Raw genomic sequence first — 17874 nt, forward strand, 5'->3', positions numbered from 1 at the left:
TATGTGTAAAAAATCACTGAAATGTCATTAGACATGCTAAGGGATCTCTCCGCATCTTAATTTTTTAATTTGTAAAATGAAGTAATTGATGCAAAAGAATGTTTCTGACATCTGACACTTATCTATTTTCTGTTTACCACAATCTAAACGGGAAAGAAACTTACAGTAGTCATTTTCATTTTAGTAGAAGCAGATTTCTGTCATCATTGCTAAAATTAGATGTTTGCATGTTAAATTATTTACCAGCAATCATGAAAAGAAAACATGTGCACCTCCTTGACACATAACATCTCCACAACAGGATGGAAAATATTGGGGGGCAGGGAGGCGGAAAGTAAGGTGCTTTTTTTCGCACCTGAAATCATAACTGGTTCTTCTCAAGGCTCTAAAGGGAGACGAAAGGTAAAGAGGAACGGAAAGAGTATCCTCATCTTGGACTTAATACCTCCCTTGGAGAAGGAAGGGGAAATAGGTGGCTCGTTGACTATCCTTTGAGACCCACAGTGGTGTGCTGGAACCGGCTCATTCAAGCTCTTGAGAGCCGACTGTAGACTTCTCTTCCCAACTCCACGTTCAGTGATACCATGTTGGTAGCTTGAAATTGGCCATGGTGGGAGTGTTTATACTACAGAAATTGGCAAATGCTATAAAGCAGGGCTTCCCTCACCCACTGGAGAGCCAGTGAAACATTTACCAGCACACCACTGGGTCCCTGGCCCAGGCTCACTACTGCTGCCCAGGGAAGGAGAGGGAGCGACTGAGACTGCTGCTCAGAAATCTCTAAGAAGGGTGAAGAATGCATAACAGGGGTCTGGGATGAATGGACCAAGAGAAAGAGTCAAGGAAGTTAAGGGAGCCCAGAATTAGGAGTTTGGACACAAGATCTTTCTTTATCTTTCACCATTTTTGAGATTTGATGGATATTTGCGACCTGGTTCTGAGAATTAAATCATGTGTTGCACTGCAAATATTATCCTTACAGATAATGCTTGTACCTTTAAACCTCACAACTTCTCTACTAAAACAGTTACTCCTAAGGAAAGGATTAAGAACTTGTGCAAAAATTCAGGCACCAGGAGGTTCCACACAACATTCACTACCATGCCTTATATTTTGGAACCACCTAATGTCCCACAACAGGGAATTCCGTTTAACTCTATTATGGTGGGTCCATATAAGTGGACACTGTGCAGCCTTTAAATATTCCTCTAAAACTTGATTTTTAATGTTATGGGAGAAGAGTCCTGATAAAAAGTGAAAAAAGAAAGCTATGGAGCAGAGTGGTTTTAATGATCAGTTATATCAAATATCAAAGCTTTGAAGGCTAGAGTGTAGTTAGCTTTGAGCGATGGGGTTAATAGTAATTTTTTTTCTCTTGGAGGTTGTCTGTATTTTCCAATTTCTCCACAGTAAGAATACATTACTTTTTGAAATAAGAAAAAGAAATACTGCTTTTTAAAAGTCATTTCTCCAACTAGATAATCTGAGAAGTTAAAACCTAAAATTTGGATTATCTATATATTTAATTAATGAGATTTAATAACAATTATGCCTAATAGGCAACATAACCAGAATTATGAAATCATTGATTGTACCTAAAACAACTGTAATTATTTCTTTCTCCTCCTCCCTCCACCATCTTTCTCATTCTCCTCTTTCTTCTTCTGATAATAATAATATTTACTCATACTTACTAAGCATTTTCCATATATGTGAGCTATGGGACCAAGTAAATTAAATATATTAACTTATTTATTCTTCGGAAAAAAACTATGAAGTAGTTACTATTTATATCTCCATTTAACAGATTCAAAAACAGAAGCTTAGAGTTGTAAATAACTTGCCCAAATCCTTATAGTCAGTAAGCGCCAGACCCAATATCAAACTCCAGTTAATCAAAGCATGTGCTTTGTGCTGATAACAAATAATTAGCTTAACATTTGTTGCCCACATAGTGGCGCCTGTAAGGAAATGAGAGGCTCAACACTGCCCATGTTAAGATCAACTCACATATTCCATCCCATGGATTCCTTGGGCTGTGGTAACAAACGTATTCTAGGAGACTAAACAGTTGCAATACCGTGACCCACACTGCAGGTACTTATTCAAAAGCATAAAGGAACTTTTCACCTATAAACTACCAACACGACTTAAAGGCAGTCAACAGAGTTTTGAATCGGTCAAGCAATCACTAATTATTGAGAATCTCGTGTGTACAAGGCAAACGAGATACAAGGCACAGCAGATTCTGCGGACATAGCACCAAAGGAGGTAAAGGCAGGCTCTGCCTCACAGAATCTGCTGCCTTACAAGAATGACTAAGACACTCAGTAAGCAAGATGGAAGCTGCGATGGGGAATCACAGGGTTCGCTGTGAAGCTGGCATGCTCTCCTTTGACATAGCAATGGGCACACTCAGAGCTATATTCAGCCACAAACTAACCTTATCATCTTTTTTATAAAACTGACTATGCACAGCAATTTTTTTTACCCCTTCTTTATTCTTTGTATCCACTCTTCCAGGTCTTTATGAATCAATTTCTAACTGTTCACAGACTTACAAACTAGGAAAGACCAGAACAGCTGCCAAACACCTCTTAGCAATAATCCAGGAGTATGAGACCTAGTTAGAGAACGGCAATCGGGGGCTGAAAGTAGTGGCACTTCCAGTATTGCTCTTGAAAGAAACACTAAGACTCTCACTGCTCGGCCTCAGTTCCTTTCATAAAAGCACTACACTTTCCATCCTGGTACCACATATCCAGGAACTGCCCCTACACACAACCCCCAAGGCACCCAAGCATTGCCTTTTCTCTTTAGAGAAAGAATCACTCAGTGTGATGCCTGGCTTGCTTTATGGATGGACTTCTCATGCTCTTCCTTTTGCATCAATAAGTGTGTTACCCAGCAGAGGGCAGGATTGCACAATGCACCCTCATTCCTGTCCTGCTTGGAACAAACAAGGGAGAGAAGATGGCAGGGACTTGCCAGCATCAGGGCAGATTAAAGCACAGAACAAATCATTCATTGCCTGTGTGCTTAGAGATGCCAGCATGAGAAACACTCTGGGCTGGAAGTCAATATGCCTGAATCCTAGTGTCGGTCTGGGAGTCACTTCCCCTAAGGGTCTATTGTGTGCTCGCTTCAGCCTATTGATAGCCAGTGTTGTGGCTGAACGGGCCCTTGTGGTTCTTATAATTGCAAGCCACCTTCAGCAATAACCATCAGGAAACTTTAGGGGAAAAAAAAAGTTTATTACTTACAGGCTCTGGAAATTACATGGCACACCTGGGGCCACATGGTGAGGTGGCGGGTAGAGAGAGAGCACAAGCCTAAATTTCTACTTTTATTGGGGTCGAGGGTGGGGCCTAGAGTTTCACAAGCTCACTCTTCATTGGTGAATTTAAAACATAACAGCAAGAATTTAAAGCATGAGAAGAGAAAACACAAGTAGCCCAAATGGCTGGTTATGGAAATCAACCAAGATCTCTAAAATGAAGGAGCCTGGGTACGGAGGGGATGGCCTGGTTCTTTATCTAGTTGTGTGACTGGCAATGTGTTGACTCCAGATAGCCATCTTTGAAGTGGATGCCTGGGCAATCAAAGCTTAAGTCAGGCACTTGCACTACAAAAAGAAAAGCCAAATATCAGAGCTTCCACTACAGGATCTCAATTTCCCCAGCTGTATGGTGAAGGCCTTATCCTAGATGACCCCCAGATTTTATTTCTCCTCGAAATTTCTATAATACTACACACTGGCCTATCCTGAAATAACTCTCTTGAAGTAGTCATCTTGCTAAAACGCAAATTGGAACATGTGTCTCCCAAGTTGGGAGTGGGAGTGAGAAAGTAAGACCATTCACACTTGATGGCTCCAAGTCTCTCCTTCAAGTAGAGGGCAAGATCTACTTCCCAAGTTTGGGGGTCAAAGGTTGGGATGGTTGTGGTAGTAGCAATAATAACAATCTAATACTATTCATTGACGTGCCAGGCAATGTGCAAAGCACTTTACATGAATAAATTCATTTTATCCTCCTACCAACCCCATTTTCCAGATGAAGTCAGAAAGCCACAGACAGATTAAGTAAATTGCCCAAGAGCATGCTGATGCAAAATGATGGAGCTCAGGTTTGAACTCCAGAGAATGAGCTCACAGCTGTTCTCTGTTGTTGCCTTCAAGGACTTTAGGGAGAAGAGAGAAGCTGACCAAAGACAACTATGGGTCCTTATTTGGACTAAGATTGGTTCATTCACTGACTCACTCACATCCTCTCTCAACAAAGTTGTACCCAGTGCCTACTATGTCCTGGGAACTTCATCAAGCACTGGAATCCATAAATTTGCAATGATGGCATCCTGTCCAGTCACATGGTTTTCTACCACAAAGCTCAGAAGCCTTGGGGTAAGACAAATTCAACAGTGACTAGGTTGAGGTCTTGCTGGGTTGGTGCAGTGAAAAGTGGAGGTTGGTGGAAGGAGTGTGAAAAGTGCTAGGGACACAGTGTGATTCAGACAATTGAGCAGGAGGCCCAGCTAAAAACATGAGTTACCCGCTGATCTGCAGCTAGTCAAGATTTTTTTGAATCTGCCCCCCAGCTTTTTCCCAGTGCAATCTCACCCTATGTTGCTAAATGGGCTAGTTGCACTAGACGAATGGTCAGGAGTACTAGGTTCCACATAGCTGTGCCACTGACCATCTCCGCAACCTGGAAAACCATTCACTATCTCTGAGCTTCTTTCCCTCATCTATAAAATGAGGCACATTCCGCTCCATCGCTAGAGAAATATTTTTGAAACAAGTAGAATGTGTCTGTCACTGTGCTTCATGCTGAGGACACAGAGAACAACAGAGAGTTCACATTCTGACACAGTCTAGCTATTTTTAATCTATAATTATGAAACGGTGGTCCTACCTCTGATAGAGGGTTCTGCAGGAGACCACAACCACTACTACTAGAATTTGGGCCAAACTCTATACATGAATTATTTTTGTAATCCTTCACACAAGTCTCTGGAGCAGATACAATTATTATTATGGAAAAAATGAGGATTAAAAAGATTTGGTTATTTACCAAAAGTCACATTGATAGGAAGAGGGAGTAGATTCAGAAGTCAAACCCAAGCCTGTTGGAGACCACTGCCTGCTCCTAACCCCTGTGGAAGCACAGAATAAGGGACCCAGCTCTCCTAGGAGGAGAAAATTCAAGTCAACAATTCAGGTGATGCCTGCATCCACTCTTGAGAATCAGTTGTGCGAATCTTATCAATTCTTTTCCTAGAATTAAACTTCTCTACTAGTTCTTCAGTCCTTATCCAAAAAAAGTTGGCTTAATACAAAGAATTGGAATTTGAGGAAACTAGAGTTCTTCAAATGTTTCCCATAACTTTTGGTCCAGAGCTCTTCAAAAGAGATGGGAAAAGATGTGAAATGTTAATTTGATGCATACTCCAAAAAATAATACAGTCTTGTCTTGGCTAATCCATAGCTGTTGGCTGAGCAAGGCTGTTTATTTCCAGGGCCTGCCTTGGATATAGCACAGCTATGGAGAAGGGCTGTCAGCACTAATCGCTCCATCATAAGCCGAAAAAGTCCTAAAGAATCTGAAATGCTGACAAGAAGTTCAGATCCGCTGGAAAACATCTGTAAATCACAGATCTTGTAATTTTAAGTAACATGGTGAAAAGTTTCAGCTTTGATGACTTACTAAGTCCCTGAGCCATCTTCAAGGTTTTGTATTCTTTTCTTTCCTAAGCCAAAGAATGAAATAGCTTTGAAAGTTATGTTTAAAAGAGTGTACGGCCAAGGTGGCTGCTATAGTTGTTAATGTTTAAAATGGCATTTCAGATACTCCCACTGACGTAAACAGAAATTTTAGTAGGCTATTGTTCATTTAGATTCTTAGTAAAGAATCTGGTAATTATGTATTTAAATTTTCACCCCACCCTTGCACACTTCCTTATTGTTTACAGCAGCTTTCTGGCTTCTCTTACTGCCTCCAATGTAATATCACAAGCTCCCCTCCCACCTCCAAACCTGAGTGAAGCACCCATTTTTAGGGTTTCCGTAATACCCCGGGCATGCCTTTTATTACTATGTAATTGTCCCGCCTCTCTCAAAGAACTGTATTTTGCTTACCTTTACTCCTCAGTACTCAGCATAGACTTTGCCTCACTGTACGTGCTCAGTAATAGTCTACGGATCAATGAATAAATCAGTGGACACAGACAAGCCCATCTGTAAAGTATGTCATTATGATCCTAAGCTCACATAACTGAAATATGTTACAAATGCAGACAACAAAAGTCTTGAATCTCTAGGAAATTTCTAATTTTCTTCAAAAATAACTAGGAACTGAACCTGGCATTGACTTAATCCCATGGGTCTAAAGGAGGCTGTGAGCTCTAGAGAAAGGCTGCCTGTGCCATCTCTCATCAGCTTTGTGGCCTCGGTCTAGTTAATTTCACTAATCGTCAGTTTCTTTATCTAAAAGCATTGCTGTGAGGATTAAATAAGATAACCCACATAAATCCTTTAGTTATTATTTTATGTTACCATTCTAACATTTACTGTATATTTACTAAAATCGTTATGAATATGAGTATGGAGGTTGATGTGTCTTGCTTGCAAATGCAATATTCCCTGCTGTAGGACATCCTAAAAAGTGATGATGTGCGTCCCAGCTCCAGAGAGTTTGGGCTTCCGTCTACATAACCATCTCAGGTTCTCAAACCAACCTCCAAATTACAGTCACCTATTGAGAGACTGTGTCAAATACAAGATCCTAAAAGTCAGAGATAATGAATGGCAATAAATATATAGAGTGTGTGCACACACACGTACACACATCTCCACTTTATTCATATCTCAGTAGATCCCTATAATTTCAGAACTGGCATCCAGGGAGATTCTTGTCTAAGAGAGGCTGGTTTCAACACAACACACCCGTTATCAAGAGCTCCGGCTTGTCTCTAGTGGTTGTACTGAGCACTACCTACCTCTTCGGTCTCTCCAAGGGGAAAGAACCAACGTCACCAAAAAGCTCTTTGGAATCCTCAGACAGAGAGAGCGAACCATTGCTGCGGAAATGCTCTCACCACACATTATCCAATTTGAAAACAAGGGGGTTGCTAGGATACAATACATCCTTGGTGTTGCATTGACCAGCATCATCCATCATGCAGCTGTGTGAGACTATAGAACTATGAGGTGTGCTACAGGAGTGTATATGAACATATGCACATTTGTATAAAACCACCATCTTTGGAGGCAAAATTTGATTAGAATCCTCACCTACGACTTGCTAGTCTTGGTCAAATTATTTAGCTTTTCTGAAACTCAGTTTCCTCATATGGAAATGAGAGTCAAATACTTTGCTGAGTCATTATGACAATTACACACAATAAATGTAAAATTGTTCAGCAAAGCATATGGTAAATCCTAGTCACTCAATAAGTAATGGGTGTCGCCATTCTACAAAGTATATGTGAACGTACTTACACACACACAAATATGCCATTGGGCTAAGCCAGTTATTCAACAATGTGTTTATAAATATGTATCCTGTGGCATAAATGTCCTAAACATAGAGGTGGAAAATAAAGCTAAGTGCTTTTCCAAGCTCTCTTCTCCATTTAGTTTGCATAGTTTCACTTACATGGGCCTTCCTGTTGACACTGAGCTCATTTTTCTTTTTGTGTATATTCTGATTACCTGAAAGGTAATGGTGATGTCACTAAGTCAGCAAACTAAATGAGCTTGTTGAGAACAGGAGGCAGCCCTGACCCAATGGTGCCACTGGAGGCTACTCCATGAGAAGACCAAGCAATGGAGAGAAGATGGCCCGGCAGCGGCGGCTGAGGCTTCTCCACCCAGCCTCGGGATCTGAGACTGAGGCTAGGTCATGGCCCCCAGACTCCAGGAAGGGAACTTGCAATGAACACACACCCTCAGGAAACTGGTAGTTCTTCAACTTGACCGACCTCCTCCCCAAACCCCCTAAACTCCAAACACTTCTCAAAAGAGAAGGAAAGTTGCCCAAAGTAGTTTGGAGTGTTTTTTCATTTCAATGAAGAATTAACACTCGTTCCTCAACGAGAGAGTATAGTCTGGCATCATGGCTAGTAAAACTCTGTTGTAATTTATTACACTGCGCTTTCCGAATTGCTTACAAAATTTATTCCATAACACTGGGTAAATAATGTCGAGACGCAGTCATGAAACGTACTCAGCAGATGTCAGTTGTCCTCCACTTAAGCAACTTAGAAACAACCAAAAATGAATTAGGATTATTGAAAGCCAATGTAGAATGCAGAGATATTAAATATTTAATGCCCTGAACATAATGATGTAGTTGATTTTGTGTTCTTGTTAGTTGCGGCTTTATCATTTTGCATCAGTGATCCTGCGAATGTGTTCATTTTTCTGCAAGGCTCATGGGGTGTTGCTATGGAGACGAGAGCAGCTCTGACATATTCCCCCAGGCCCTGCTTGTTGGCTTTTTCAGTAAACACTTAATTACGCGTTGCATTCTGTAATCAGTGTGGTTGGAGGAGAGTTTGCTTAGCTGATTTCAGGCTAAAGATGAGCTCCCCTCATAAGCAGATGATTTCATAAGTCTGTTGAGTGTGGTTTTCATAAATGGCGTAAAATCAAGAAACTTCCAAGAGAAAAGAAAAACAAATAAGAAGGCAAGGATTCAGTCTAATTACTTCTGATAACCTACCTGAATAAAAGCTTATCAAAGTCTTATCAACAACCTTAACTCCATACTAAAAACCCTGATAGTTTAAAGAGGACGATGGAATCTTCTACACCATAAAACCTAAGCAGGCAAATCAAACAAACAAAAAAATACTTTTGAGGACTGTTCTGTCTGGGAAGAAGGTATTATCAAAATATAAGATCCTTCTTTAGGTCAGGGATTCTCCATGCAGGAATGGATTTCTGGGGTCTGTGATCTCTCCCCTCTCTCCGTAACTGTAAGCAGAATATTGTTTCTTGCATATGTGTGCATCTTTCCAGAAAAAGGGTCTATATCTTTTATCAGTAACTCAGAAAATCATCAGACAAAGCAAGATAGACCATTGATCTACTGTATTCTCACGAAAAATATCCCATCTCCTTCTGAGAAAATGTGTTAACTCTTTCCCATCACATGCGATGACCAAAAGGCAGCAAGGGTTTGCAAGGCAGGGACCCCACCCACGTCTGTTCATCACCCAACTCTGGATTTTGATAGAGATGTGCCTGGATGTGCACCAATTCTTCCTCACGTGAAGGAACAAGTGCTGAGTTAGATGCCCCCCAAAAAGAAATAAGCTGACCCATGCCCAGCGTTCTAAGTGACAACAAAAGTTGTACCACAATGGACCCCTTAGTTTTCCTAAAATGATCTAATTCAATGAAGCCGCTTATTCAACAGATTCTTGTGGGGATCAGATTTCTATTTGGTTCACTTTTACTAGGTACCAGGCACTTCCTTACACACACTCTATTTTATGCCTTCCTTGTGATTTCAATGTAGCTATCTACACTGAAACTAGAAAACGCGGACAAGGATTCAGAGCCAGGCAAAACTCAGACAGAACAACTGAAGCAAATTTGGGAATGAAAGAGGCATGCTGGAAACTGCCAGAAAGAAAAGGTCCACAGCCCACCTTCACTGTCAACAACGTAAATGTGTGTATTTGTGTAGCTACTTAGGATATATAACACACCACCCAAGACTTAGGAGCTCAAATCACGTCTCTGTCTTATTACCTCTCACGGTTCTATGGGGTACAGACTGGACAGCTTATCTCTACTCCACAATGTCTGAGGCTTCCACTGGTTTCACCCAAGGGCTAAGGACTGGACCTTTGGGACTGCCTGGCATCTTTCTCTACGCAGCCTCAGGGCGCCTCCATGTGCTCGCTCATAGGGTCACCCCAGCATGAGAATCTCAGAACAGTCAAACTTCTCACACGGTGGCTAAGGGCTGAAGATCAAGTTCTCCAAAAACCAGCTTTACCTCTCAATGGAAAGAGTAGCCAAGACTGTGTAATGTTTAGCAGCTCAAGAGGTAGGACAGATATATTAGGTAACGCTGTTAAGTAGCTGTCCTAACTTCTATACATACAAATGATCTCAATTACTTCTACAAAGCAGCCCTGTCAATCCATTTTACAGATGTGAAAATTGAGGCTCAGAGAGATTATCTGACTTGTCCGAGTGGTGGCAGAACAAGGATTCAACCCAGCACTGTCTGCAAATTCTGTGCCATTCACTACTACCCCACCTGGTTCTACCATGTTTTGACCCAAGTTACAGTCATTGCAGCCCCCACTGATTTCTTCTCCCTTCCTCGTAACACCCTTACTATGGATCTTACATGAAATATAGTATAATTCCTCATCTTCTTTTCTGGCATATAGGCATCTCCCCAAAGAGATCACAGAAGCACAAAATGGGAGAGCTCTGGGTTCTGAGATGGGGCAACAGAAGGGTACAAATGGCCAGCATCTTGCCTAAGATCACACAGATGACTGGAGGAGAGAACACTGGGTTGAGGGCTGTGCAGCAGCTTCTGGTCCTACCTCTGGCTCTGTCTTCTTGTCTATGGTTCTTGGGACACAAGAGCCTGTGAAAAAAATGTATGGTGAAACCAGTGATGACTGGGGATATCCCTTCCTCTCTGTCTTGTCAAGAGCTGAACCTTATCAGAAGGAAGACAATTTTCTCTCTAACGACAGTACTTGAAGTGCATTTCTTTCACTCGCTTTGAGATTTCTGTCAATTTTTTCATCTAGTGCTAATCTAATAGAGCCTAAATGCATTTCCAGCTAATTACAGGAAATGCTTCTAATGGGTGAATTAAGTCTGCTGCTACCCCAGCAGGTTCACCAGCCAGTACCTTTTCCTCCATTCGCCAAGGTTCACTTTTCCTTCTTCTTAAAGGGCTTGTCACTCCCAAATGCCCACAAATCACCCAGCCACATGAGAAGCTTCCAGAGGTCAATCTGCCCTCAGGAGGGAGTGGGCATCCACCGATGATATGTCCAAGAGCCCTGAATTTACCAACTGCAAGTTGCTAATCACTGTCGTGTGATGAAATGCTCCTCCGGCTTTATGAAAACAGAAGACGGCGTGCCACTTGCTCCCAGGCTACAATGCCTGTCAAAAGCAAAGCAGTGGGAGTTGGAATTACCCCCAAAATGCTTTGACAATGTGACACTATCTGTCTCATTCACAGTGCGCTTTTGCTTCTTTTCAGAAAGGAGCTGAAGGAAACTTTGGGTCACACAGCCCTTGGTGCTTATGCTAATGAAGGGACTAGTCAAGCCCAAAGTGACAGGGCGAAAAAGAGCTTGGCTGAGGTCATGCCTAGCAGTAAGTCCAGCTGCAGATACAAAGAGCAGCGCCTCATGTTCCAGCTACTGGCTGTTAAACAGGCTTATCCATCATGTGGCCCATAAGGTTAAAAAGATAAGAAAGGAACAAAAACCAAAGAAGTGAAGATCCTTACATATTTCCCCAGTACGCAACTATTTTGCTCACACCCAAATATGTTGTTCATCTATTCCCATCAATCTCTAAAATAGCTCATGAGATGTCTGTAAAATAAACAAAGCATAGATTACCCATCTCCCCTAGATGCATCCTACAACTCATTGAGTCTGTCTACATCCAACTCTGCAAAATTCTGGCTGCCCAAAATGTCCCTCATCCCTGCTTTCTGATGTCTTCACTTCTGGTTAATGGTACCACTGCTCCTTAAGATCAGAACAGAATTTTATTTTGCCTTCTTGTTAGCCTTCAAGGCTAATCAAACGTTTGTGATAGATGGTCTAATAATCAACTTAGCCATACTTGCAAGAGAAAATTGATGCCTGGAGGAATTAAATAGTCCATCTAAAGTTTATCCACCATTTAATGGAAAGGTTTGAATCCAGGTCCCTAGTCTACAAAGTTTATGCTCTTTCCTAACTCAAGCTGCCAAATGCTGCAGCCCCACCCCACCAACACCCTCAGCTATGATTCTTGTCCACCCCCTGAATTCAAAGCCTTGTTATTTCTTACGTAGATTATTCTAATCATCTCCTCAAGAGGCTTCATCATTTCAGCCTGTCCCCTTGCCTATCCATCACTTAATTTGCTATGGGATGGTCTTCTCAAGCATAGACCAATTAAGAATGTGGTGATCTTGGAGGTTTGATGGTATTAAGATGGAATTAGGACAAGGGAGCTGGCAATGCCTGAACTTCACCTTTGCCAAGAATCGCTTTGTCCTCCGAGGAACTAATAAGGTGGATGCACTGGGAACTGTTGTACCTGGAAAACGAAGTCCCACTTTCTGGATAGATGGCACTCATCACCATTCAAGCAGGACTCCAGAAAAATGGGCTGGGCGTGCCTTTTCCCCGTCCCCTAACCCCAGATCCCAATTCTATCAGCAACCAGCTACAGAACCTGAAGTCTTGAGATCCACGTGGGAGGCAGAGGAGGAGGGACAGGAGAAAGGACAGGGAGGGGAGGGGAGAAAGAGAGAGAAGAGGAAGAAGGAGGAGGAAGAGAGGGAGGGAGGGGAGGAGGGAGGAGCAGAGCTGTAGTACTAGCGGGTCAGGGAAGGTTTTTGTGAGGAGAGGGCATCTGAATTGGGTTCTAAATGGGGAATAAGACTTTGCACAAGCTCGTCTCTCTGCCTGAGGCAGGACACAAAGGCCAGCAGATGCAGGAAAGAAACAGTGAGTTTGAATCAAGGGAGACAGTCAAAAGTGCAAGTCATCTTTGCAAAAACCAACAGCATTCTTAGGAATGGTTCTTTCAGTGCTTGGGTTTGGAGGGTTTGGATGGCAGGGATGGCACCTATACGTTGAGGGGGCATGAAGGGACGGGGAGAACGTAGAGCATTTTATCTGGTAGGTTTGCTGGTCAAAAGCACAGGATCTGAAGACAAAATGCCTTGGATTCAAATCTTGGGTCTGTAACTAACCCGGAAGCCTCAGGCAAGGAACCTGTCCTCTTTATAATCTGTTCTGTGCCTCTGTATTTTCGTCAGTAAAATGGGGAGAACTCTATGCCTTAGGGATGGGAGGATAAAATGAGACAGTGCATGTAAAGTGTCCAGCACAACTCCCGGCACATGCTCATCATCAGAATTGTTAGTTATTGATGCTGTTAAGTTCCATTCACCTGGATGGTCCAGCGAGCCATTCAAAGGTGGCTCTGGATGCCATAAGGCCAGGTGAAGTCATTCCAATGCTGAGTCTCAGATGCACACACTGCCTTGTTCCTAAGAGAAATATCGGCCCCATGCTTTGTGAACTGGAAATGGTGCACGTGGAGAGGAGAGTTTAGAGAGTGTGTGGGCCACAGTGTTTGAATTCTCACAGCCTCCCGTGACATTTAAAGTTGAACTGTCCCCTCCAGTCCCAACGGGTTCTGCATTATGGACACAGAGAGACGGAAGGAAGGAAGTCGCTGCTGAGTAGGAGAGTACATTACAGTTGGGTATTACAAGGCCATCTGAGAGGTACTTATTTCACTGTCTTAAGAACTTAATTCTCCCTTTAAGAGGCTCCAACCCAGTGCCCTCACCCTACTGAGATGGTTTTCTGTGGAGGGTGAGGGCAGTACCCTTGAGGCCGCAAGCACTCCTCTGCCCCCCCCCCATTAGATTTTCAATGCAACCCTTCAAAACTAGAACTCTCATCCCCCAAAAAAAACAACCCTGGGTGCCTAAAAGATACCTCAAAGTCAGGATTCTCAATTGTACCCCAATTCAACTGATTGGGGGGTGCCTAGAGAAATATGTAGGGTAGGATTCTGAGAGTGAGTTTGATCTTAGTGGTTAAACATTTTCAACAACATTTTAATTCATCAGTATTATATGCCAGTAACTGACTGGAAGTGTTCAAATAGGCAGGCTTGGCTTGAGGAGCTCTTCAAACCGTAATCAAAATCCACAACTTGCCTTTTTCACAAAGTGCGTTGCTTTTGCAGACATGACTTCGCTAGCTTTTAAAAATGAGCTATTAAATTTAGAAGATCAAAGAGCAGACTGAAGTCCATCCCTTGATGTTGGGAAGATAGATGGTAAATTCAGGAGACACTGATAAGCCATTCTGGGGAGCGGTGGATGATTCCTTAGATGGGTACCATGCTGGAGGCTGGGGGGGGAGAGGTTTGAATTCCAAGCTAAGACATTGGGGCTTCATTTTATAAGGATTTTCGGTTGAACATAGACATTCCCTGTCTAACAGTGCAGTGGGATGACTTGTGAGGTAGTGAGCCCTCTGGCTCTGGAGGTGATCAAGCAGAAGCCAGTACTCTCTGTCAGAAATGCTACAAAATCAAATGGGAAGGTAAACTAGTTCAGAAGTTATAATGTATAGCCCATCAAGTTCACTTTTTTTCAGGGGTGCGGAGGGAGACAATAGACAATAGAAAAAAATTGGTAAGAAAACACCAAAAGAATCCAGATTTTCTTGAAAAATAGAAAGATCTAAGCATTAGGCCCATTCCATACAGCCACATTTGATCATTAGGGGGTAGTGCTGAGTAAGAGTTTATCCCTTTAAATGGGTCAGCTTCTCTAGCTTGCCAGCTCCACAAGGTTAATTTCAAGTACCTGCTGGGTCCCTGAAGGCATCTGCATACTTGACCCTGGGGCTTGATGCCACATAAGGTTTATTTCCTATATTTGATGGTGAGTATTACTGCCTTGACCATTCTGGACTTCCATTATCTTGCCGAAAAGGGATTTGTGAGGTCTTGAGCCAAAACAGGCCCCCAGGTCACTGTGCTTCCTGAAGAAGGGCAGGGGACAGGTCCTAGCTCATTTATCACCGGCTCCTTCAGGACCTGCAGTGTCTCCTCCCAGCCGGTTTTCACAGTAACATTCTCCTCCAAGGAAAGGATGTCACTTCCCGTCATAAAGCCTCCTAAATCTTGAATTCATCCAAAACACCCCTGAGAGGAGGCAGAATCAAAGACGCAGGTTGGGAGGGGAGGGACTGGTGATGTCTCCATGGCAGCATCAGAGGCTTTCGATACTGTGATCCCCTCCCAGTGCTACGACATTTCCACAGACAGAGCAGAGGTAACCCTGTTTGTGTAATTGTTTGAACTTTGTGGATGATGAATGGGAAGTGTTTTGCAATCTGATTCCCTTTCCAATCCATTGTCCACACTGCCACTCGAGTGGTGCTTCTAAAACATAGACGTGATAATACCATGCACTCGCTTGTAATCCTCCATCCTTACTCCTCACCTGCAGCCTTATTCACAACGTGAGATGTTGCACGTGTGAGGTGATGGAGGCAGCGGACAGATGAGCCTTTTATGTCTCAATAGTCATGCGTATAATTTAATATGCATCACGGAAATACATAACACATCCAATTCACAAATTCAGGTGAAATGTAAAGTTTCTTTAAAATATTATGTTTAAAATTGTCCCTCCTAAATTTAAGTAAACATAAATTAATTTAAAGGAAAAAAATCAAGTAAATAGTACTGGTATTATGTGTAGGGAGGAAAAATAATTTTCCCTCGACCCTTCTAGGTTCTTGGCTGAAAGTTCCTGTAATAAAAGACAGATTCCCAGGAGAAAAACAGAAGTTTAATAACGTGTATGCATACACCTCCTGCATACACGGGAGATACCCAGGAAAACTGAGTAACTCCCCCAGCTGTTCTCAAGGCTTTCTGTTCAGGACTTGGTTTAAATGTTGCCTCCTCAGAGGGTCCTTTCTGGATCATCCTCTAGAAAATAAGCACCTCTTCATTTCCTTATCAACACAGTGTGGTTCTTTTCTTTCCTATTTTCATAAGAATCTCTGTGTGTATCTGTGTGTTTAAAGCATTTGTTTGCATTTTTAAAAAGTGAGACCTATTACATCAAAAGATTCGCTCTCTCTTGGTCTCTTCTGAATTCCTGGCACCTAGTTCAGTGTCTAGAACATACGAAGGACATAATATGCACTCAAAGGGAGGCAGGAGGAGGGAAAGCAAAGGAGGCGGGAAGGAGAGAGAGGGAGGAAGACACCCATAATTCCCAGGAATCCTGTTCTTCCATGCATTACATCCACTCATTTTCTTAGAGCAGAATTATACCTCAGCAGTTGAGAATTAGCAGAAAATGTGTTAGATCAGTTGGTATGGAGGGGAAGGGAGAGGTACGGAGAAATCTGTGCTTTTTCTGGAGTATCGCTACCAAAGATGTCGAACTGGGTAGATAAAACAATTTTGCTGATAAATGCAGTTATGTTTCTAAATTATCTTTATCCAGTAGCCGTGCCCTGTCTCTCTCCCTCTTACTCTGTCTTGCACATTAGGAAGGAGTCATCAGAGTTAGGTAATATCTCTCTACATAGTTTGCTGGGTCTTCGGGACTCACCACTCACCAATGGTTTGTGTCTCCACTCACCATGTAACATTGTTTTGAAATGATTATCAGTCTGAGAGCAAGAAAGCATTCAAATCTGTGGACTGAATATACCAGAACTTATATTCTTAGTCCTGACCTCCCCTTTGACTTTTATAACTTTCCTGCATTTGGATATACAACTTGACATTTCCATTAGATATCACAAATTCAGCGCATCCAAAACGGGACTGATGGACCTCCCCCTGCCCCATTGCTTTCTCCAGGGTTCCCCATCTCAGCAAATGACACCTCCATCCAATCAGCTGCATGAGCCAGAAACCTGGAGACTGTTGGCAACTCCTTCTTCTTCCTCCTCCGAATTCTATCCAACACAAGTACTACAGATTTTACCTCCGAAATCTATCTGGAACCCACCCATTCCTCTCCATCTCTACCAACACCACCATTCCTAGTCTCAGTTTCCCTCTGGTAATTTCTAGCTTGGTCCACTGCAGTCACTCCCCATCAACCAGGGCACCTCTCAGATATTATGATTCCTCAGAAGACATCACTTAAAAATTGCTATGCTGATTTTTTTTTAAAGTTTGAAAACTATTAAATAATTATTTTATGCAGCTCTAACAACATCCTTCTCTGAGCAGATTTCCCAGTGTGGCCATTGTTTATCTTTTAGTGTCTCAACAGAAAACATAGCGCCTTCCAAACAGAATGGTTAGGACCTAGATGGCAGAGTAGGAGACCCCAGCCTCTGTCCTCCAACAAAAAACAACAGTTAGACAGCTATCCATGAATGAAAATAGCTCCGAGAGAGCTAGGGGTCTACTGAAGAAGCTTCAGCAACATAGTGGAGCAATCTGGGATTCATGGGAATATGTGTTATGCGTACTTTTCCTCAATCTTAAGACTGTGCCTGACACATAGTAAGCACTTAATAAATTGAAAATGCAAAGACCTTAGATGTATTTTGAGTGCTTACCAACCACAAGGTCCTATGCTGAGCGATGGGATTACATTTGTGAAATGAAAAAGATTGGCCTGGTTCCAGAGAACTTATAGTTAAGGCCTTTTCTGATCAAGAACCAAACATTTTCACAATTAAACTATTCCAACAGGGAAGCTGTTCCACCTGTTTCCAGTAGCCAGCACCCCACTGGCCCTATCCTAACCATCTCCCAAGAACAGTGGGTCTGGGTCCTTTTCCCTTTACCTAATTCTTGCATGAATTCTTCTCTCCCACTCTGAAGTTTGAAAGGAATATTCTTTACGATCTTCATTTTTTGTTTCTCCCCTCTAGGACTGAATGCCTGGCCAGAGTCATCCTGCAGCATATGAAAACTCAATGCGTTGCTGCTCCGAGTGTCCTCAAAGGAGGTCATGCTCTATTGACTCACTGGACCACGTTAAAGCCCTAAATCGAAACACTGACAAATCCTTGCCCATTTTCATGGATTTTATCAGGCTAAAGAGCTATTTTGTAAGTTTTCTGCTGCAATACAACTCTGCA

The sequence above is a fragment of the Equus przewalskii genome, chromosome 3, assembly GCF_037783145.1.
Source record: "Equus przewalskii isolate Varuska chromosome 3, EquPr2, whole genome shotgun sequence".
Taxonomy (NCBI): Eukaryota; Metazoa; Chordata; class Mammalia; order Perissodactyla; family Equidae; genus Equus; species Equus przewalskii.